Genomic DNA, 22,824 nt, shown 5'->3' on the forward strand with positions numbered 1-22,824 from the left:
AGCAAAGGGCCTCGGGGACGGCGATCGCGATTGGCGCCGCTGCGAGTTGGGGGGCAGCACCTGAGTGGCCAGGCACTCCTCTATGTACTGCGATGTTTCACCATAGCGCGGTCGAGTTGCGTCCGGTCGGAATCCTCTCAAACCCATCCGCCGGTACGGGCAATTCCGCTGAATATGGCTTGGCTCCACACAGTGGTAGCAGAGCGGGCGATTGTTGGACGTTCGCCATACATGCACTTTGCTGAAAGGAGGGCGCAGCTACTGCTGCTGCTCGATGGGACGCAGGTAATGTTGGGGTGGTTGTGATCCGGCAACGGGGCGAAACGCTTTCGGCACGTGAGCAAGTCGGCGCAGGGCATCGCTGTAAGACATGATGTGCGGCTCCGATAATGGTGCTGGTGGTGGATGCGCCCCTCGCCGGACTTTGTCACTTAGGACATCGCCTGTAGAAGGTATGTTTGCTGATGGAGCACCCAAGAGGGCGTGTCGCAGTTCTTCGCGGACAATGCTCCGCACGAGTTCTCGCAACGCCTCATCCCCGGGTTCTGGCAAGAACGTCCAGTAGCGAGCGGCCGCAACATTTGCCTGACGGCTGTATTGGGCTCTCCGTTCCTGCAATGAACGTTTCATGCTCGTAGCTTCCTTGGCGGAGGCGGCGGCGGTTCTCGGAGGGTCGCGGATGAGGCCAGCAAACAGCTGCTGATTTACACCACGCATAAGGTGCCGCACCTTTGTAGCTTCGGGCATGGCCGGATCGGCCCGATTGAAGAGGTGGGTATGTCATCACTAAACTTGGGAACGCTCTCGTTGGACTGCTGTGACCTGGAACGAAGGGCAATTTCAGCATTTTCCGTACGCTCGCTCGAGCTGAATGTGTCGAGCAACTCAGGCGAAAAGCTACCCAGTTGGAAAAGGACGCGTCGTGGTTCTCGAACCACGTTTTCGCCGCGTCTTGCAGTGCGAAATACACATTCATCAGCTTCCGCTCGTCGTCCCATTGGTTGAATGCAGCAACACGGTCAAAACTGGCCAACTAATCTTCAACATCCTCGAACCGGTCGCCGTGGAAGTATGGTGGCGACCGCGGCGCGAGGACGACGAATGGCGAGGCACTGCCGGCGTACTGACCTATCTGGCTGCCAGTGGTGGAAATCATAGCTCGCACAAGCCTTGTCAATGGCTCAAACTCGGGTTGCAGGTCTCGCAGGTGACGGCTCGCTTTGTGGACAGGTGTGGCGTCCGCGTGTCGTGGCGTTCGCTCGTCGTGGAGCAGCGTCAAGTATATCGTTGGGGTCAGCGTACATGGCATGGTACCCAGCACGGATCCACCAAATGTCACCAAAAAACGTAGGAGGACGCGGGAAACACAGCCGTTTACTCGGGCGAGGCTTGCCGAACCGCCGCGCTCATTCAAGACAAAGAAGACGTCTGCCACGCGCTGGGAGACAGGTTCGGCTACCAGGTAGCGCCGGCAGAATGTCACCAGTATTTCAAATTGGGCCACCAGCCCTCATGAGGTTGTCTAAATGAACAATTATAAATCTGGTATTATGGCAGCAATGCATGTAAGCCGCAGAAAAGAACCTGCTCATGGGCGGGTGAAATTGAATACTGTAATCTCCTATCGTTCTGCGAATTAAATTTTACGTGCTTTCCTGAGCGCCAAAAGTAAATGCCTACACCAAACGCAACTGTAGACGCGAAAGTTGCCCCCTCATCTCCCCCCACCCGTCCCGCAGAAAAAAAAAGCATCGCTTCCAAGAGCCTTATACGGTGTAGAAAGCTATGGTTGCTATCAGAGCTACCGAAGTAAAGAAAGGAATGGAAAATACTGGGATCAATTATGCCTATGAAATATCAGTCGCAGAAAACCGCTAGTGCATTGGTGTTGCTGGTGAAGTTCATTTAGCAACATTCGTAGTAGCAGTGCTAGCAGACAACGACCGAGAACAGGGGTTTAAAGTTATATTTATGTGGGTTTGACGTCATGAAGCGACTCAGGCTATGACAGACACCATAGTGGAGGGCTCCGGAAATTTCGACCACCTGGGGTTCTTTAACATACGCTGACATCGCAAAGTACACGGCCCTCTAAAATTTCGCCTCCATCGAAATTCAACCGCCGCTGCCGGGATCGAACCCACGTCTTTCGGGTCAGCCGCCAAACGCCATAAGCAACAAGCCACCGAAGTGGTCCGGACGAGAACGAGGAGGACACACAACTTCACTGACTGTGTATGAGATGCAACACACGGATCACAATGACCATCGAAGTTGCACTGTTGTAGCTACATGTTGGATACTTACACGTAGTAGCGAGTGCAGTATAGTCACTATTTCTTATATGCAGGTTTTTGCACTCGCTCCTATATTGGCACCGTTCTCTCAAATTCCTACAGCTTTCTCCGGAGCAGACAGATGGCCCTGCTGTCGTGTGTTCCCGAAAGAACCCAGTCGGCGTACGTGGTCGAACGGGCGGAATAGGAAGTTCCGTGTGCTGCCTAGAACGCTGCAGTCAATATTCCAAGCAATCCCAGAGTGTGTGGAAAAATGTCGCCGCGCTTCGCAGCATTCCTTAGTTGGGATCATTGGTGAAAGACGTTTGCCGTGAGGTTGTGCATATTGCAGTATTGGCAGCGAGGCGGAGCTCTACAGAGCCGGCCTGCTCATCGGTAGCTCATACAATATATAAGAATCGGGCATGGCTGCTTGTGAAAGGGTTCCTCCCGTTCACCGCGGAAATGCTTGGGTGGCTCGGCGGCGTCCCTTCTTCAACACTTCTTAGAAGGCTGACGAGTACAGTGGGCGGATGTGCGCACCCGTTAAAGGTTGGTATATGTCCACGGCGTGGTTTCCTTTTTGCATGCTGTTGGCCAGGTTTCCTTCGATCCCTGCTTATGCACGCACCCTGGAAATCTTCGCAGGATGTTGAGTTTGAAGTTCAATTCTTGAAATCTAGAGTGTAAACCTCCGACGATTCTCGGATGTGTGGACAAGCACGCACTCACTAGTCTGCATGTGGAGTCCGGGAACAGGTGCAGTCAGCACAAGGAATCTTGAGGACGAGATGTTTGCAGGCCCGACTTCGCTGCTTTGAAGAGACCTGTAAGCTCTACCTCCGCAGTTCTGATGTCATCGGCGTTGAGGAGCACATCCGTATCAATCATGCGATGGTTTACGCGGACTGATGCGACTGTCAGATTACGCTTGAGTATTGCACAACATTTCGGGACAATAGTGTCAATCTCATTAACGTCGTTGCTTTCAGGAGCACAGTCTCTGCCATATATGGGTTTGTGATATTTGTGCAGCCGATGTTTTGTGCCCCACTTCTACACCTGTGCGCCTTAGCGAGGCGTTTACTTCACTCCAGTTTCTTCATTGTGGAGCTATATTCCGCCTCAAGGATCTGCCTCTCTGAGTGCAGCTGTTGGGTTTGTATTCGATGGACTTAAGAGAACAAATGCCTTTAGAATTGGTCGGCCGCTACCTTACAGACGGAACGCACCATTCGGAAGCAGGTAACAAGAGAAACTGGAGCACGTTACTTGTTTTACCTTTGCTTCGCATCCCCCTTCGTCTTGGTGCATTAGCACACTGCACCTTACTGCTGAATGCTGAACTATGCAGCCACAATTGTACATATAAATAAATCCTTAGGGCTTTTAATGCACTTTTTATATAGAGCTGCGAAGAAGTAGCTCGTATCACTTTGCCTTCGTGTTGGCACAGCCATTAGTTTGACCGGCTTAAGCTCCGCAGCTTACTTGCAATGATGTTCACTAAAGGAGGTGTGGCAATTTCATCTGAGTTTGTTGACTTGTTCCGCAAACTGCAGCGTGCTTCATTCTGAAGTTGGTGTACTTTTTTATTAAGATCTTGCAACAAGCAATAAATGGCGTCTTTGAGTGATGCTTGTCCCTCATTCAATCCCCCCCCCAAAAAAAAAACAACGTAAAAGAATAGTCCAAAGAGGCCCTTTTGGATTTAGCCCTGCGTCATCAACGGAAGGCCAAAGCAACCGCAGGCCAGGGCCTCTTGCGCGGATAACAGACAACGGGTCGCATGCTCAAGCAGTAGGGGAGAGCTGAGCAGCAGCAGACATCTTGTATACTTGAGTTTCTTGCACGGAATCGACCAGACCTTCATTACGCCATTCATCACACGGCCAACGAGGCCGCTTGACCACTTCACAAGGTGAGGTTTGGTGACCACTTGGTTGAGTTCTTAAGGGGCGGACAAACGGCAAGGGAAGCCAAAAGGTCGAAAAAAGCCTTGTTTAGCGGCGCACGATCGGTGACTGCGCATGGCAACGAGACCTGCTCCTCAAACCACGCTTGTGGTCTCTCTTTAAGCCTTGCTCGTCAATGTAGCAGTCTTTCACAGTCCTCCCAACGCTGAGCAAAGCACCATCACCCGTTGGTAAGTGTCCTGCAGTTAAGTTTTTGTTTGGCACTAAGATTTAAGATGTCATTTTCATCTTATTGTCGCTGCACTAACGCTGCAATAACGAAATTACAAGAAACTACTCTATAAGCAGGAATGATTACGACAAAGCTGCAATCTTTTTTCTGACAACGCCAGATCTCCAGTGCTACAACGTGGTAACCATATCAAATAATTCAGGCTTTGAGGCATTCCTGGTGAATGAACAAATCGTCATCAGGACAATCGCAAAGTTGAAGAAAAAGAACTTCGCCAGACGAGGAGAAATTTGTTCTTGGAGAAATTTTTTCTTTGATTATATAGCCCGCGCAAACTTCCTCCACATTAGGCTCCCCTGTGTTGAGACTCCAGTTTGCACGTGTGTTGTTCCTGCAATTTATTATGCGCTATGCATTCTATAAATTACAGCCATAGTAGAAGAATTTCTTTAGTGATCAAAACAATTGGAGGCTCCATAAAGTTCACGTTCATGAAGTAAGATTTTTCGGTGAAATAGGAATATTTGAAGTCAAAAGAAGAAGAGCACGTTGTTGGGCGAGTCGGTCGTACATACTTAAAGAAGGTAATTGCGCTAAAAAAGACACGGACGAGAAAAGACAAGGACGGGCGCAAACTCGCGACTGATTTTATTCAGAAAGAACACAAATATATATATACCTAGATTCTTATTCAATCATTGCCTAAGCGCACATGCCAGGAACGTTTTCTCTTTCTTATACAAATTGATACTAGAATCGCTTACGCATTCATCACCTGACTTATCAATGAAAAAAGCCTCTGCGAGTTCACATGCTAACTGGTTACGACTGCGCCGTAAGATTTTTGTTCTAGCCAGCAAAGGCTGGCATGCTTCATCAGGCGTAGCCAAAGGGCATGCGCCGCAATGTAAGGGCAAATTTGACCCTTTTCCGTTAACCATAGAAAGCTTATGTTCCTTTAGTCGTTCATTTATACGACGGCCCGTCTGGCCGATGTAAACTTTTCCACATGTCAGGGGAATTTCATACACCGCCCCGACAGAACACCTGACAAACTGGGTGGCGTGACGTTTCGTGCAGTCTCGCACGCATTCCTCGCCGGAGACAATCCGGGGGCACAAAGAGGCCAACTTGCCTGGGGCAGAAAATACCACCGGCACACCGTAGCGATTGGCTACATTCTTTAGGTTGTGGGACACCCTATGAATATAGGGGACAACCGCCGGTATGGCCTTCGGTTGACCGCCATCTTCTTGGGGTGTTCTAAGTTTCAAGCTTTGCATAAGCTTCTCTGCCACAGCAACCACAACGGAAACGGGAAAACCAGCTTTCTGTAACCTGCCAAACTGATTGTTGAGGCTGTCCTTTACCAGGTGAACACATGATTTCTGCAGGGCTTCTTTCAGGCACAGCATAACAATGGCGCGTTTAACCGTCTTAGAATGAGCAGACTCAAATGGCAACAGGTCTTTCCGGGCTCGTGGTGAGTATATCCAACCCGTGTGATCTGGTGTTAAAGTGATGTGAATATCTAAAAACTGCAATCTATCTTGTTCAGGTAATTCGTGGGTGAAGGTTAGACCCCTCCCGGGTCGTTTAAAGGCAGATAAGGTCTCTTGCACGGTAACCGTGTGCGTCAAACCGGGTTGCTTCTTAAAAATCACCAAATAATCGTCCACGTATCTAAAAACTCTCAGAACTGTCTTGTCGTCTCAGAACTATCTTGTCGTCCAAATAACACACCAGATCACGATCAATGCTGGCCAAGAAAATGTTAGCCAGTACCGGTGCCACACAAAACCCGATGCAAATGCCCTGACGTTGAACATGAAAATGGTTGTCAAAAGTTACAAAAGTGGACTCAAGATAAAATTCTAGTAGCTTCATGAAATTGTCCACGGTTAGGCCACTAGTATTCTGAAAATCTACTACACCATTTTCGTCGATGCAAGACCTGACTGCACAAAATAGGTCATCGCGCGGTATAGAAAAGAACAGGTTTTTTATGTCAAAAGAGACAGCGTAACCAAAAGATGAGGAACCTTGTAGGAAAGAAACCACATCACCTGAATTCTTTACAACAAAAGGGTCTTGTATAACTGAATTCTTTAAACACTTTTGGAGAAAAGAGCTAATCTCTCGTTGCCACGTATCCCTTTCACTCACAATACACCGGAACGGCTTGTCATCTTTGTGCGTCTTCACGGTAAAAAACAGCTCTAGGCTCTAAGAAGAATGTCCCAGCAGCACGTCTCAGCATTTTTTGCGACAAAAAGGGGTAAGCAATCCCCTATAAATTTGATAATGCATTATAAAGTATGAACATATTTTGAATTAAGGTAGCTTTACATAATAAAATTGCCATCTATGAGTTCTGGATATTATACTGCATATTTCAAGCGAATAACTTTCTTTTTTTCTATTTTGTCATATTTAGAGCTAATACTGTAAAAACGCTACCTAGGACGGGCACTAGTAGGCAAGCTTTTCAAATGTAACCAGTGATATCGTGGCTCATAATTTGTCAGTATCTCTTACTACATCGCCCTCGACATTAAAATCGTTTGTTCAGCGAATGAAGTATTAAAGCTCATCTCAGAGCAGCATCCGTACTATCTTCACGCATGGCTTATAAAAACCACCAGATACCTCAAAATAGGGGAAACACCAGCAGAAATCCAGATCATAAATTTGCATAGTGTCATAACTGTTCTTCAACTTGCAATCCTCGATGCAAGTCCTCAAGCGTTTCTGGCCAATCTTCGCAGTCGCCAGAATCTTGAAGTGCGATTTTCTCGCGAGCTCTTCAGGCTCGTTCCCACGTTGTTCGCCCACTCGGTGAGCCTAAACGATGCTATGGTGCTCCTCAAGCGCTGTGTACAGAGTCATTATTTAAACGTTTTTTTTTATGCGTGTATAACCAGCAAAGAGAGAGAGAGAATGGAAAGGAAACGCAGGGAGGTTAACCAGATGTGAGTCTCCGGTTTGCTACCCTACACTGGGGATGGGGGATAGGGGTTAGAAAAATGACAGAGAGGAAAACGCAAAAAAAGGGAACGTGCACCAATGGAGACACACACACACAAGGCGTTCCAGTTAAAGTCCTTCACACAGGCCGGTAGATTGTAAGAATCGCAAAAGCGCTTGCACGGCCTTCTGCGACGGTAGGTCCTTTCGATGTTGTAGAATTCTTTTTTCGGAGAGCGGTTGGTCGTCCAGTTGGTCAAGTTCGTGGCTAAGGCATGCCCTCTGTGGACTGTACTGCGGGCAGGAGCACAATATATGGCCAATTGATTCTTCATCGCCACAGTGGTCACAGGTTGGGTGTCGGTCATCCTATGTGGAAGGCATAGGCTTTAGTAAAGGCAACACCCAACCAAAGTCGATATAAAAGCGTGGCGTCTGTACGGCGAAGCTGTGATGGCGCTCGAAGACTTAATGTTGGATCAAGTGAGTACAGTCTAGTATTTCTTAAATGTGGCTCATTCCATTGCGACTCGGTGCATTGCCGAGCAAGTAGGCGGAGCTTCCGTGCCGCGTCAGTTCTAGAAAGAGGAATTGGGACGTGGCGCTCCTCAGTATGGGCTGAGCGGGCAGCGTGATCCGCCCGTTCATTGCCGATAATCCCGCAGTGACTTGGAAGCCACTGGAACGTTATTTCACGGCCGGCATCACTTATATGGTGTAACGTCTCTGTAATATGGAAGATTAGTTGTTCGTGCGGTCCGCGTCGTAGAGGTGACAGTACAGACTGCAGTGCCTCCTTCGAATCGCAGAATATTGTCCATTTGTGTGGTGGTTCATCACCAATATGATGAAGGGCAGTTAAGAGCGCTGCGAGCTCTGCTGCCGTCGATGTTGTCGCGTGGGTCGTCTTAAATTTGATTGTTGTGGCTTTCGCTGGAATGACGATTTCCGCCGCGGAGCTGCTCGGAAGGACAGATCCATCAGTGTAAATATGCGTTGAGTCACGGTAGTTCTCGTACAAATGTAGTAGCGTGAGCTGTCTAAGGGCTGGTGATGACAGATCAACTTTTTTCGAGATACCAGGTATTTCGAGGTTGATTTTTGGCTGAGCGAGGCGCCATGGAGGGACCGAAGGTCTCGCAGCCGGAGTGAAACAAGCTGGCAATGATTCATCATATGCAGTTATCGTTTGGCCGAAAGATGTGTGTGGCCTCTCCGCTGGTAGAGAGGCTAAATGGTGACGAGGATTCCTGGCTAGATGCCTTATATGGGTCCTGAGTACTTCAATTTCAATGTGGGTCTTTACAAGGTGGTCTCTAGCGATTGCTATCGTAGCCACTGTTGAAGCACTCTGAGGCAGGCCTAGACAGATCCGGAGCACTTGACCCTGAAGACTTTGTATTATGCGTAGATTCGTTCTGCCTGTGTTGTTTATTGCTGGCAAGCTGTATCGCAGAAATCCTAGAAAAAGCACCCTGTATATATGTAACATGGCACTAGGCGACATTCCCCAGGTCTTGCCAGCGAAAAACTTGAACAGGTGGCTGATGCCTGTCAACCGTTTTTTCACGTATGATATGTGTGGGCTCCATGACAAGTCCCTGTCGATTATGACACCTAGAAACTTGTACGATCGGACCTGTCGTATTATTTGGCCATTTATCATTACACTGTAGTTTGCCATGGGTTTGCGCGTAAATGGCACTAGTGCGCATTTCTCGGAGGAAATTTCCAGGCCTCGATCACGGAGGTAGGTAACAGTTTGTGTGGCGGTTCTCTGAATTCTCGCTCGCAACTGTAGGCGTGTTACTACAGATGTCCATATGCAGATGTCATCCGCGTACATTGATAGCCTGACTGTGGTTGGCAGGTGCTCAAGGAGAGCAATTAGTGTTAGATTAAATAACACGAGGCTAAGTACACCGCCCTGGGGGACGCCGCGGTAGCTATAGTGAAGAGAAGTATGGCCTTCCTCGGTGCTTACAAAGAAGGATCGCATGGATAGATAGCTCCGTATCCATGGAAACATCCCACCACCCACTCCTACCTCTGCAAGAGCAGAGAGGATGACTTCATGCGTAACGTTGTCATATGCCCCTTTAACGTCTAGGAATAAGGATGCGCAGAGACGCTTACGGCATTTTTCATGTTGAATGTAGGTCACCAGGTCAACGACGTTATCGCTCGATAATCGACCGCGTCGGAAGCCCGCCATGGCATCTGGGTAGGTGTTGTGGTACTCCAAGTACCACTCCAGGCGTCCTAGGACCATCCTCTCCATTACTTTGCCCACACAGCTCGCCAAAGCGATCGGGCGATATGATGAGAGCTCCAACGGCGACTTGCCAGGCTTCAGCAGTGGAACAAGGCGACTTGTCTTCCAGGTTGTTCGTAGCGTGCCATTTCTCCAAGATTCATTGTACACCTCAAGAAGAACTCCTCTCGCTCGCTCCCCCAGGTGACACAGAGCTCGGTAGGAAATTCTGTCAGGTCCTGGCGCTGATGTGCGGCTACACAAAGCTAATGCTGCCTTAATTTCGTGGATCTAGAATGGTAGATCCAACCGGAAATCACGTGGTGGCGGGTAGCTGCTCGAAGGCGATGGAATGTTGGTAGCTGTGAGTTGGTCGGATAATCTGGCGCAGAAATCCTCTGCCACGTCAATCTCCGATCTCTTTTGAGAGAGGGCAAGCGCCTTGAATGGGAATCGCTGTACGCGAAGTGTCCGCAGCCCGCGCACCGTTCTCCATAGTTGCGATAAAGGCTTGCGTGGATCTAGCGACTCACAGAAAGCAGCCCAACGTTGCAATTCGAGCTTGTCTAACCGGCGCTGTATCTTCTTTTGCGAGCGCCTGGCGGTCCGTAGATCGTCCATTGTTTTCGTACGTCGTACCTTCGTTCAGCACGTCGTCGGATTGCTCGTAGTCGTTCTAGTTCCACATCAAAATCATTAAGTCTCGAGGAGCATGTTAGAGTACACGTAGTGTCTTGCACCACACTCTTGATAGCCTCTTCCAAGTCGAAAGATGAATTGGCGTCGCAGTGTACCTCCATAATAGACTGATATTTAGGCCAGTCCACTCTTTGGATCATATCCTGTGTTTTGTAAGTGGTTAATCCTCTGATCTTGATGTACGTGAGGATATGGTCGCTTCCGTGCGTCTCTATGTCTGAAAACCACCGTGCACGTCTGACTAGGCTTCGTGAGACGAAAGCCAAGTCAAGACAGCTGCTGTACGTGGAGCCACGTAAGAACGTAGGACTTCCATCATTCAGCAGCCAAAGTTCATTACTGGAGGCGAAAGATACCAGAGCTCTGCCTCTTGCGTTGATGATCCGACTTCCCCAGAGTGTATGATGGGCGTTGAAATCTCCAATGATGACCCAGGGATTGGAAGTTGAGGAAAGGATGTCCCTTAGTCTTTTGTAATCAAATCGACTTGACGGAGATAGGTAGGCGCCCACAAAAGTAAAGGCCAGATTCTTTTTCCTTACGTTTAGGCATATATATTGATTACTGTCATTAGGTGGTACAGGCTGATGAGTGTATGTGAGGTTACGGCGAATAAACGCCAAAACCTTACTGTTTTCATAAACAGCTGACGACATAAATGATTCATATCCAGAAAGCCTGATTTTGTTCGATATGTTCGGCTCGCAAATGACGATAATGGGAAACATATTGGCGTACACGAAGCGACGGAAATCCGAAAGGCGCGCTTTGAGTCCGCGGGCATTCCACTGAAAAATAGCTGCTTGTCGGACCTCTTCCCTAAACGACCAAGGCTGTGGAGCCATGATCTACTGAAGGGTTGCAAGCACCGGTCTCAGAGCGTCCAGTCCTTGAAGCGCACTTCTGGCAGACGGTGTGTGCATGTTGCTTAGCAGCACGCGAATGGCATTCATTAAAGGCCTAATAAGTGCTATCACTTGCTCATCTGTATTCCGCGACTCCTCGGATACAGCACCTTGCTGTACTGGGGGCGGCTTCTTCTGCGGCTCTTCTGGCGGTCGTGTACGCGGAAGTGGCGGCCATTCCTTTGGGGAAAGAGATCTGGCAGTTTTATTTCTTCCAGCATCGGTGCTCGGAGTGCTGGAAACGTCCGCTGAAGGTGATGCTTGACGAGGTGACTTTTTCTGAAAGCTTGATGTTTTCCGCCGTGAAGACCTTCGTCGGTGACTTCGTCTTCGCCATACTTTCACAGTGGCCTCTTTGGGGGTAGAGTTGTCTCTCACCATTTGTTTAAGAATGGTGATCTCTTTCTTGATCTGGGGACAGTCTTTGGAAGAGGCGCAGTGATCACCTTGACAGTTAGACACTTCAACGTGGTTGCGCTGCAGTTGTCTTCTGAGTGGGGTTCGGCACATCGAGGGCACACGGCCGAATTTCTGCAAACACCCTTCCTATGTCCAATCTTCTGACAATTGAAGCATTGCATAGGTCTTGGAATAAATGGTCGAACCTGGTGGCGAAAGTGGCCGACCTTCACGTAGGGTGGAAGGCAGTCGTCGCCTTTGAAGGTTATCCTCACACAACGTGAGTTGCCGAGGCGACCAACATGCACAATCACGTTGTGTTCGCTTGCTGGTTTTATGAGAATTGGTAGGTATGCATTAGATATTTCATTGTCAATGTCATAGATGACTCCTGTTATTGTGGCACCATTCGTTGGCACGATGGATCGGACCTTGATGTTTCCCAGCTGCGTTACATGTTGTAGTATGGTCAGTGCGCTCGGGTTCATTAGATCGATTGCCAGGATGTTTCGCCTAGTGTTTATCCTAACATCCTTGATCTCATTTGGCACGGTGTTTTCTAGATACACGGAGAGTGCTTGCCTGTTGAGGACGCGCAGGTTGTCGGTAGCGTTCTGTGGCACAAACAGGATGGAGTGAGGCCATCGCTGAGGAGCTGTTTTCACAGTGTCCGAGCTGGACGCCGAAGATGACTTGATAATTCTTCGTTTGGCCTTGCGGTACTGGACAAGTTGAAAGCTGTCTTCCGAGGACTCATCACCTGATGCGCAGTACAGCTCTGTGTCCTCGCTACCACTCGACGTATTTTCTCGCTTCCGCGAACCGATGTCCGCGGGTGAACGGGAACCGGGAGGGTCCTCGGGGTGTTGTACATCCATCACCGCGATGGAGGGGGCGGTAGACCCTACAGGTGCACTAAGAAGTCCAGAAAAACACAGAGACGGGCGAGATGTGTTCCGCAAGAGAAGCACTTCGTCTTCCTATATAACCAGCAAAAGCCACGGTGTGGTGACGGCCTAGAAATTATTCGCTGGTAGAGACCAGTCGATTAGAAGTTTCAACGTGGGTACCATGGTTGCCGTCGCATGCGCATGCGCAAGAAAGCCTTCGTGTCTCATACATTTTTTTTTTCACACACTCCTTCCAGGTTTATTTCCCCGAGTCGATAGTCGATAGTTCCACACAATAGGAAATTTACTCTCCCCGGTGCGAAGCATTCCACACACTATATCATTCATCTTAGGACTGCCTGGGCAAGCCAGACTAAGCATTAACAGTGGCATGCCCGACATACTGGCAGTGGGGGGTGGTCCATAGCAGCCGCAACCTGAACCACCAAGCTTGGTCAACCACCTAGTCCGCAAGTCACCTGCCACCAGCGGAGCCCTGGACTATAGGGACACCGTCTACCAAGCTCTTGAAGGTTTTTTTCGATAAACAAGTTTTCTCACTCCCTCTTATTATTGCCTTCGGGTGCGTGAAAAGCCACACACGTTCAATACACAATTCAAATTATTGTTCAAAATCAGTGCCTTTTTTTAATTATGTGCGTCATCTTTTGACACTATTCACAATACTTGTCAAAATGCGTATGCACTGTCCTTTTAAATATCCGCACTACGCAAGCATGTCCTGGCACTCTAGGAATATTTTGAGAGAGATCCCGAAGTACCAGCTACTGAAGTTCTTCGTGTGGCAACAAATATCCGAGCCGTAACAAGAAGACGTTTCGTAATAATGGGAAGATCTCCAAATCGCAACAGCTTTCAAAAAGAGATTTCTCCGAAATTCAAATTGCAGTTCTTTTGTTCGGACTTGACAGCATCCAACAAAACTTCTGCCTTTCCGTTTTTCTTTATTTTTCTCAGAAGCAAAAATTCATCAAATCTAGAACACACGCGCTATGAGCCTTTTTCAAAAATCCCTTTAATTTCAACGTGTGATGAAACGAAACACTTGGTGCTTATTCCTCGAAACGTTTCATGCTAGGACTGAACTTAAGGCACCCTATCGATCGCCTAAAGGCTCTTTGGCGGCGAATGGAAATAAAAGAGGAAATGTCGGAACGCACCCTACATGGACGTTCCCATTTCCGGACCCGAGAAAACAAAGCCATTCAGATAAGTTTGGAAATATGCCAAAGGCCGCATCGAAAGACTGCCTAAACTTTTTACTAAGTGGAGGGGGTTGAATCGATCTCCCACGGCTTGGCAAAACAGATAAGGCACTGCATCGGCGTAAGCATGCCAGTCGCAGAAAATAAAAAGCAGCAATGGCACATTTCTTTCTTCCTTTCTCTGAACCGTGCATGTCTTCCTCCTTAATGAATATCGAAACACTCGGTCTGCCACAAGAGTGCCTTATCTTAAGTCCCTGGCCAAGATTGTTTACTAAGCAATCGCACGTCTATGTACATGCAAGTTCAAGTTCGCAAAAAGGTTTGCATGCTTTCATTTTAAAAACCGCATTGATTAGGTGCAGTCTGCGTTGTTCTCTAGCAGGCTGCTTTCTGCGTACCCCGACGTCCTGGGCACAAGGTCTTGTTGTTCGCGCTCTGAAGGGAGGAGTGCGCCTTTGTCCATTTTACAGAGAGGCCGTTTATGATGGAGCTGAGATCAGCTGAAAAACACAAGACACTTAAATACTTCAAAACCACTTTATGCGCCAAAGCTTGAGAAAGCAATTTGCGAGAGTGCAACTCTGAACTGGAAGTCGGCTTCACTTTGGTCAGGGAAACAAGGGTAAGATCTTTGATATTATCTCTATAATACGTCCGCAATGGCGTCGGGTTTACTGATTATGTAAATTATATTAAAGAGTGAGATTCAGTAGATACCAGAAAATTCCGCCCAGTGTGTTCTTAGCAAGGGAAGTGATATGCTTTGCTTTACAGTTTTGGCTCTAAAATTTTCGTGCATTCCCTTAGAAACTCTTGACGCGTATATACATAGTGTTTCACCTAACACCTCACAAAATTTATAAAAGTGGGCTAGGGCGCTTTTTTGGCATAGTATTGTCAGCTCTGTAGGTCATCAGAATACAGCTAAGACTTGCTAACTGGCAGGCTGGTTAAAGGATACTGAACAGTTAACTTTTCAACTTATAATGAAAGGCTCCTTTATTGCTGAGAACCATGTAGCCTACCATGAATAATATCTATATCAGTTTTAGAAATATAATAATAATGTGAGGCAGAAGAACGCACCAGCAAATTCACCTTTTTACTTCAGGTAGGCCGAAGCAGCAGCTACCGACTAGTCACAGCTTAGCAACACTTCGTCTTCCTCGCACGACCCGATGACCGATGATGATTACGCTGAGATGAAGATGAAGGTCACTCACAGTGCTTACAATAATAATAATTGGTTTTTGTGGAAAGGAAATGGCGCAGTATCTGTCTCATATATCGTTGGACACCTGAACCGCGCCGTAAGGGAAGGGATAAAGGAGGGAGTGAAAGAAGAAAGGAAGAAGAGGTGCCGTAGTGGAGGGCTCCGGAATAATTTCGACCACCTGGGGATCTTTAACGTGCACTGACATCGCACAGCACACGGGCGCCTTAGCGTTTTTCCTCCATAAAAACGCAGCCGCCGCGGTCGGGTTCGAACCCGGGAACTCCGGGTTCGAACCCGACCGCGGCTTCTAGAAAAAAAGAATGAGGATAATCCAGGATATAGAAAGCAAAAGCTGTCAGTGTTCACTGTGTTCATCGGCGTCGGCATTGACAACGTTCTAGGCGCCGATGATTTTAAGAAAAGGAAGGGAGCATGCGCTATGCTCTTAGCGGCTGCGCCGCGGTGGATATAAACCGCAGAACGGCCTCTCGCCTTTGGTGAAGGCGCAATGGACGAAGACGCGGCTGGTGGCCCCGTGTATAGCAAGCGGCATCTTCGGAGCCTACGGGAAGCTGCTTCTACCGACCCCGAAGTCATTGCCTGGCGTGAGGCTGCCCATATACGTAGAAAGAATGAACCGCGAAGAGCTAAGCGCGTGTCGCATACGCCCGAGGTATGTGTAGAATGTCTCGCCAAGCGTCTTCACCTTACACCAGCCGCGTCTTCTTCCTCTAAGCCTTCTCCCAAGGCGAGCGGCCGCTCCGCAGTTCATATCCTCCGCCGCGCCACAGCCGTTAAAAGCATAGAGCATGCGCAGTGAGGCTCACAGCTAAGTGATGACGTCACGCGCGGCGCTACGCGGACACCGGCGAGGCGACGGCGCGCAGGCAACACCTGCGACTGGGTGCAGCTGGTCGCCATGGTTACGGAGCATGCGCACAAGTGACTAGCGCGTACAGCCTGAATTGCGCTGCTGATGAGGCTAGTGTAGCTTTTGCTACAAACATATTTACAGCGCACCACAAACGTGACTGTTGGGCTGGTAACATCGAGCCAGGAAAACATATGTCTGACTTATCGGTTGGAAAGATACTCGGCACCCAGACATTTACAGGAACTCTAGGTTAACGGTATCAGTCAAAGAAAAAAAACCTTCCATTCTTTAATATTGTATAGTTTATTCATACTGAGGACAACAGCGCAGTAGCAACACGGCCAAGGCGGACGCAAACACAGGCGCTGCCATATCTCTCGTTGCCATCCAGGGTAGTTCCTACGTACAAGATCTCGTTGGATCCTATCTGCAACATCTGTATGCAGGAACCGACGAGTAACACTGGCAGGTGCGACGACTAACGCCCATGCCACATTTCTTGCTCTCATCCGCAGCGACGTTGGAATTTGAAACGGTTCAAATATGTTCGAAATTCTTTAATGTTAGTTTTTCAGTTGCTGTACTTTTACGATTACTTCAGTTCTTTTCGTACCTCATACACAGTGGTATTTCTCATTCCACATATAATTTGTATTATATTGTTACAGGTTCTATTTACAAATAATATTTACAAGGCAGGTCGAGAGGAGCCTTGTGCGCCGGCGGCAGGATACTTGACTTTTTCTTCTACTTCCAGCCGCCGCACGTCTTCTTTGTTCCTCAGAGCCCATGCGCAGCACGTGACAATATTGTTTTTGTTATCGCCTGTTTCTTAATTCGCGTTCTAATGCCTAATTATTTTTTTGCACGTTATGCTTAGCCTGTTTATTGTTCCTTTGCTTGTTAATGATGTTCCTTCTACATAATTTTACTCTGACCCGCCCCCCCCCCCTCCTTTTATTTATTACCCTCGAAGGGGTCCTAAAGAAATATTTCTGCATATTTAAATAAATAAATAAACACATGAACGCTCAACGGGTCGGGCCTGTACTGCCTCTCTTCTCATTGTGTTCTGCCCCTTTGTGGCTCTGTGCGCGCTTTCTCCTTTCACTATCCTTGGAAACCTAGCAACACGAAGCGCCATCACGTGTGACGAAAGGAAATGCTCTGCAGCCACCCACTACGCTCTCGTGCTCTCTCGCTCGAGAGCGCGAGTCTCTCGCGCAGTGCTCTGTGTGTCGCCGGGTTCATCAAGTTCCTTCCATGTACAGTGGATGCGAACACCGAAACAGAAATTAAAACTGACCGATCTAAATAGCATACTTCTGCGAACATATCAAGGAAGCCAAGAGTCACTATAACCAGAAAAAAGTTTGGTGTGTGCATATTTAATTTTTTAGTCGCAGTAATAAACCCTAACCGCCCGCCCGTCCACGTGCCCGGCCCTGCCCTTCCCTGCCTTATTAAACTACGTGAAAGAACGGAGACATACACAAGAAACACGTACACACATAGAGCTTTAATGCATACTGCGCTCCGTGTGTGTACGTGTTTCTTGTCTATGTCTCCGTTCTTTCGCGTAGTTTAATAATTAACGAGAAGCACCAACTAGCCCACCAGATATTCCTTCCTTCCTTCCTTCCTTCCTTCCTTCCTTCCTTCCTTCCTTCCTTCCTTCCTTCCTTCCTTCCTTCCTTCTTTCCTTCCTTCCTTTCTTTCTTCCTTCCTTCCTTCCTTCCTTCCTTCTTTCCTTCCTTCCTTCCTTTCTGCCTTCCTTTTCCTTCCTTCCTTCCTAGAAATACCCAGCACCTGATGTGTACAGTTTGACTCATGGCTCATATCTGAAGTTTTCAGGAAAGCCAGGTTGTCTAAATTAGTCCGAAGCCTTCTACTACGGCACCTTTTTCTCTTTTCCTTCTTCCACTCCCTTCTTTATTCTTCCATTGACGAAGTGTTTGATGTGTCCACGAAGACTGAGGCAGTTACTTCTGTTTTGGTTTCGTCAACACTTACTTAATTTGATTTTCCTTATAAGAGTCTTAGTCGACGCAAGACTGGCCATGATCTCTTTTTCTACTCCTTCGGAGAGCAATGATTCTCAAGTGACCTGTAACAAGTATGCTAGAAAAATAACTTTTTTTAGCGGTTTGGCAGTGAAAACAGGAAAAACTGGTAAGAAATAAACATTTCAGAGCTTTTTTGGTACCTGCTCCTATTTTTTAAATGAAAGAAATTTTTAAATTTGAGCTTTTCGCTGTGGGTCTAGCAACCAAAGAAGTTAAGTAAAAAGAATATGTAATCTGTAGTGTGAGTCCAAATGGACGCGATTTTGAGGGATATCGAAATAAGGAAATATTTTGACGCACAAAGTACAACAAAGGTCCTTCTTATTACGACAGCGAAGACAGATTAAGGCAAGATTATGAAATGCTTCAATATTTGTAACTAATGCCGTAGAGATGCCCACGGATGCCCAATTTCTACCAGAACAATTGAACTCATCGATATCTTATGGAACATGCGTAAGCAGACCCGTATGTGTCGGACGTATTTTTTTTTTTTATTTTCGGCGACATGGAACGTGGGAAGTGTTGTGACGGCGAAAATACAAGCACAGGCTTTGCCGCCCCGGTGGCAAAGTGGTTTTGAATGATGCTGTGTTGCCGACCTGACAGACACGGTTTAGATCCCGACTGGGGTGGTGGCATTTCTGTGGAGACGAAATGGTAGAGGTCCGTGCGATGTGCGATGTCAGTGCATGTTAAAAAACCCGGGTGGTAGAAATTATCCGAAGCCCTCCACCACGCCGTCTCGAATGTCCTGAGCCGCTTTGGGACGTTAAACGCCATGAACCGAACCAAACCAAGCTTTGGCTCTGGCAATTATTCATACTGATGTCTTGATGGCACCTCAGCATAAATTAAATGCTGACTGTATTAATACACCTTATACCAAGTTATAATCACAACATGACTACTGTCACCTTAACGAAGCTCTTATATGGTTGAAAATGCAAAAAAAGCACCCTGTGGTGAGGATATTTAAATGGGTACAGACGCCAATATTCTGGATGTCAGTGGGTTTTTGCTTTGAAAGAGGCCTACATGTAGGCCTAGTAATTATGAAAATCAGCTCAAAACACCAGTGCGCAACGTTAATAAATAGTTACACGCAATTTCGTACCGGCAGTGTTGGTTTCTTTCAGCCCCAGTGGTAAAATGCACCGTGACGTCATGGTCGACTGGGTGCGGCGACGTTAAAAAGAAATTGCGCAATTGTGCCCTCACGTCACGCTATGTGGTTGGAAAAGCCGAAGGACCTCTCTGACAAAATTTAAAATCAATAGAAAATGTGCTCCACTCAACGCCTGTGACTGAAACTTGCTAGAAGAAATCGATTATTTGCGTTCGCACTTTTGTGTCCCCAACCCTTCGAGCGGCAGGCGCAGAGGCGCTAAGTTCAGAGGCGGGAAAATTATAAAATTTAATTCTCTGAGCAATAAATGCGTATTCTTCTCCAGAGCAAATATAACCATAGTCACAAAGAACCATAAAATTTGTTTTCTTTTACAATGTTTTCTCGCTGCGCGATTAAAAACTTCTGATTCAATAGGGAGTTTGATTGAGATGCCAAGATTCAATTGCAGATTACCAACACCTCGGTCCGAGCCAGATAACCCCGCGTTGGCCCCCGCGGCCTTCAGTGCGGCTTGTGTTTCAATTATGAGTTCAGACTTTCCAACGCCGCAGCGGACTTAGTGCTTCTTCGCTCTTCAGACCGATGCTTCGGATCGCCGATTGGAATAGGCCAGTATGCTTTGAAGCGCCAAGAAATTTATTACTTCGTTTTAAAAACATCGGCCTAACGGTGTTGAATGAACACAAGTATTGTTTCAGTGTTTACATGCGCCTTTTCATGGTAACTCCGTGCGAGGATTACTGCAGCATCGCAAGTGTCCAGGTTCATGGCGGGAACAAGGTGGGGTAGCAACTGCCGATCAATGCTTCTGCTTGAAAAAGCCTACGTTGAAGGAACCTTGCGCTACTGTCTACCAGTGCTTCAAAGATTATCTACATCAAGCAATAAGACTCTCAATGCCGCACGGAACAACTGCCTGCGAATATGTCTTGGCCTCCCAAAGGGTTCCTCTGCATCAGGAACAGTAGCGGAGGCAGGATGTCTCCCACTAGAGGTAATTGCCGCCCAGGAAACTATGCGTACCCATCTCCGCCATGTCCTGCAAGGGAAGAAGCACTTCCTAACTCACAGCAACTTTAGCTTTGGCCAGGCTGTGCAGCTCCTGCCCCTTCCTACTATTAATCAGCCTCAGAAACTACTACCTCTGGCCTTTCCTCCATGGACACTCTCTCCTATAAAGGTGAAGAAGTCTGTTCCAGGTGTGAATGCAAAGAGCCGCATGCCACAGGCAGCACTTCTGCAAGCTACTCTCGCCTACTTAATCGAAGAATATACGCAGCACACCCATATCTTCACCGATGGTTCAACTACTAAAGAAACTTCTTCTTGTGGCCTTTATGTGCCCTCAACAGGCCATGCCCTTTCTTACCGGCTGCAGCGGAGGACCTCCTCTACAACAGCTGAGCTTCACGGCATTAAGGAAGCTGTTTCTTACATCCTGCGCCGAACCGCCGGCCATTGGGTTATCTTCACCGATTCAAAAGCATCTCTGCAGATCCTGGCCAACCGTCTGAAGAAAACGAATCACCAGCCAGTTTCTATGGACATTAGGTATATCCATCATTTAGCTATAGCCGCAGGCCACTGCATAACATTTCAGTGGGTACCTGCTCACTGTGGCATTATGGCTAATGAAAAAGCAGATGAAGCGGCCCGTAAGGGCCATCAACATCAGAGATACATTCGAAGTTTTCTCACGAAATCTGATGCGTCCCAAATGGCTAAAAGTTTTGCGTACGAAGTAACGTATCGACTTTAGAGTTTGCCGACACATCAGTACCAATTTCTTCACTCAATCGACCCACATCTTAGATCAAGACTCACCCAGAATTCCTCGACAACTTGAAACACTATATCACCGACTTCGTCTGAAGGCTGCATATACAAATGGCCTGCGATACCGTTTTGGACAAATGAACAGTCCGCATTGGGACAACTGTGCTTCGATAGAAACTGTGGAACATATCCTGCTTGAGTGCCCTGCGTAGGCTAACGAGCGTGCGTACTATGAACATTGCATGCAGAAGCTCTGCCCAGTGCCCCTAACAATGGACAAAGTTTTAGGCCCCTTAGCCTGCTTCAGGCAACAGAGACTTGCAATGAACTTTCTTTTTACATATTTAAAAGACATTGGACATCTCGATAAGCTCTAAATTCACTTGCAGGTAAACCTTCATGCATTTTTCTTGCAGTGAACTTCGTCAGCCCATTCGTCGGACTATGCACTCCATCATTCCATAGGTTACTTCAATGCTCGCCACTGCATCATTAGTACCCATTTCATGGCTGCATTTTATCTTCGTTTTTTTCCACTTCTTCCACGCTGCTCTCCTTCAGTCTTTATCTCCCAAATTCCCCTCCCTACGCAGAGTAGCATGCCAGCGATATTGAAACGCCGGCTAAATTCTCTGTTTCTTCATTGAAGAGTCTCTCTCTATCATTTTCTGCACTCTGATTTCCCCATCCGCTAGGCGATCCCTTTTCATTGAGAGCGAGTGATGAAATTGAGCATAGCAGCCAACATGGCGGAATAGTTGGACACATGACAAACAGGCCGCTCTGTGTAGTGGTCGACTGTTGTTGACCGTGACCATCACTGGTAGCATGCGCTTATCCTACTGGCTGGGTGGTCTTCGTATCATCTATCTTACCCGTCGCAACTGCTCAGTGGCAACATGCCAAACCAACCACTGCCAGTCACTAGATCAGTGTGCTGTATAAAAGAATCAACGGCGTCAGAACTCTGCCAGTTAAGAATTGTCATTTGGCTTTGAATCACGAAAGGAAGATGCCCGATTGTTGAAGAAACAAGTCTATCATCAAAGCTATCACAGTTTTAAGAGAGTAACAAATACGAAGGTGTACACCCAGATATTCGCGACAGTTACTGTGCCATTTCCTTTCCTCGAAACCAATTATTGAAGCGAAAAGTTTCACTACACCTGCTTTTCCAGCCGTAAGCTGGGCCGCAAGTTTGTTCTTCAATGTAGGTAGAGGTCAAACCATGAGCATAACTGGTGGTAGTAAGCCTCGACACATGACGACAGCTACCCCAGCGACACCAGCCGCTGTTACACCAACAATCTGGACTTTGACTTTTGACATTGACCTCTGATCTTTGACCGTGACTGCCGGTCAAGCGGGAGTCTGCCGGCATAGTATGCGCACGTCATGGAAGTGGGTTTTGCATAAAACGCTGCTTCGTCATGAACTAATCCCACGCTTATTCTGTGCACATTTCTTACTGTGTGAATAATTTGTGTATATCACCACTCCCCCATCACCACTTCCTGTCCTCTCACCTCTTTCATTTCATTTCTCAATTCTGCATGCGATTCTTTATTTCCGCTGCTCCAGCTCAGGTGTTTCACTATCGATGGCAGATGCCGGCTCTAGAAAAAATATTATCCTTCCTTTTTATCGTTATTTTAATAAATCACTGCTACTACAACTACTAAAACGCCGGTGCACTTTGACGCGTTCTGCGTAACGCGCTAGTAGTGATCGATCCGACACCTGGCGTGGAGACCGACACGCTAACCACGCCGTAAGGAAAGGAAAGTGAAATTAAAGTTGGTTTTCAGGAAAGGAAATTACTCCTGTCTCACATATCTCGGTGCCCACCCGAACCGCGCCGTAAGCGAAACAAAATAAAAGTTGGTTTTAAAAAAGGATATGACGCCGGTCTCACATTGCGCCATTTCCTTTCCCCAAAAAACCAAAGTATTTTTCGCGGGTTCGATCCCAGCCACGTTGCTCGGATTTCGAT

Source organism: Amblyomma americanum, chromosome 5, assembly GCF_052857255.1.
Source record: "Amblyomma americanum isolate KBUSLIRL-KWMA chromosome 5, ASM5285725v1, whole genome shotgun sequence".
Lineage (NCBI taxonomy): Eukaryota > Metazoa > Arthropoda > Arachnida > Ixodida > Ixodidae > Amblyomma > Amblyomma americanum.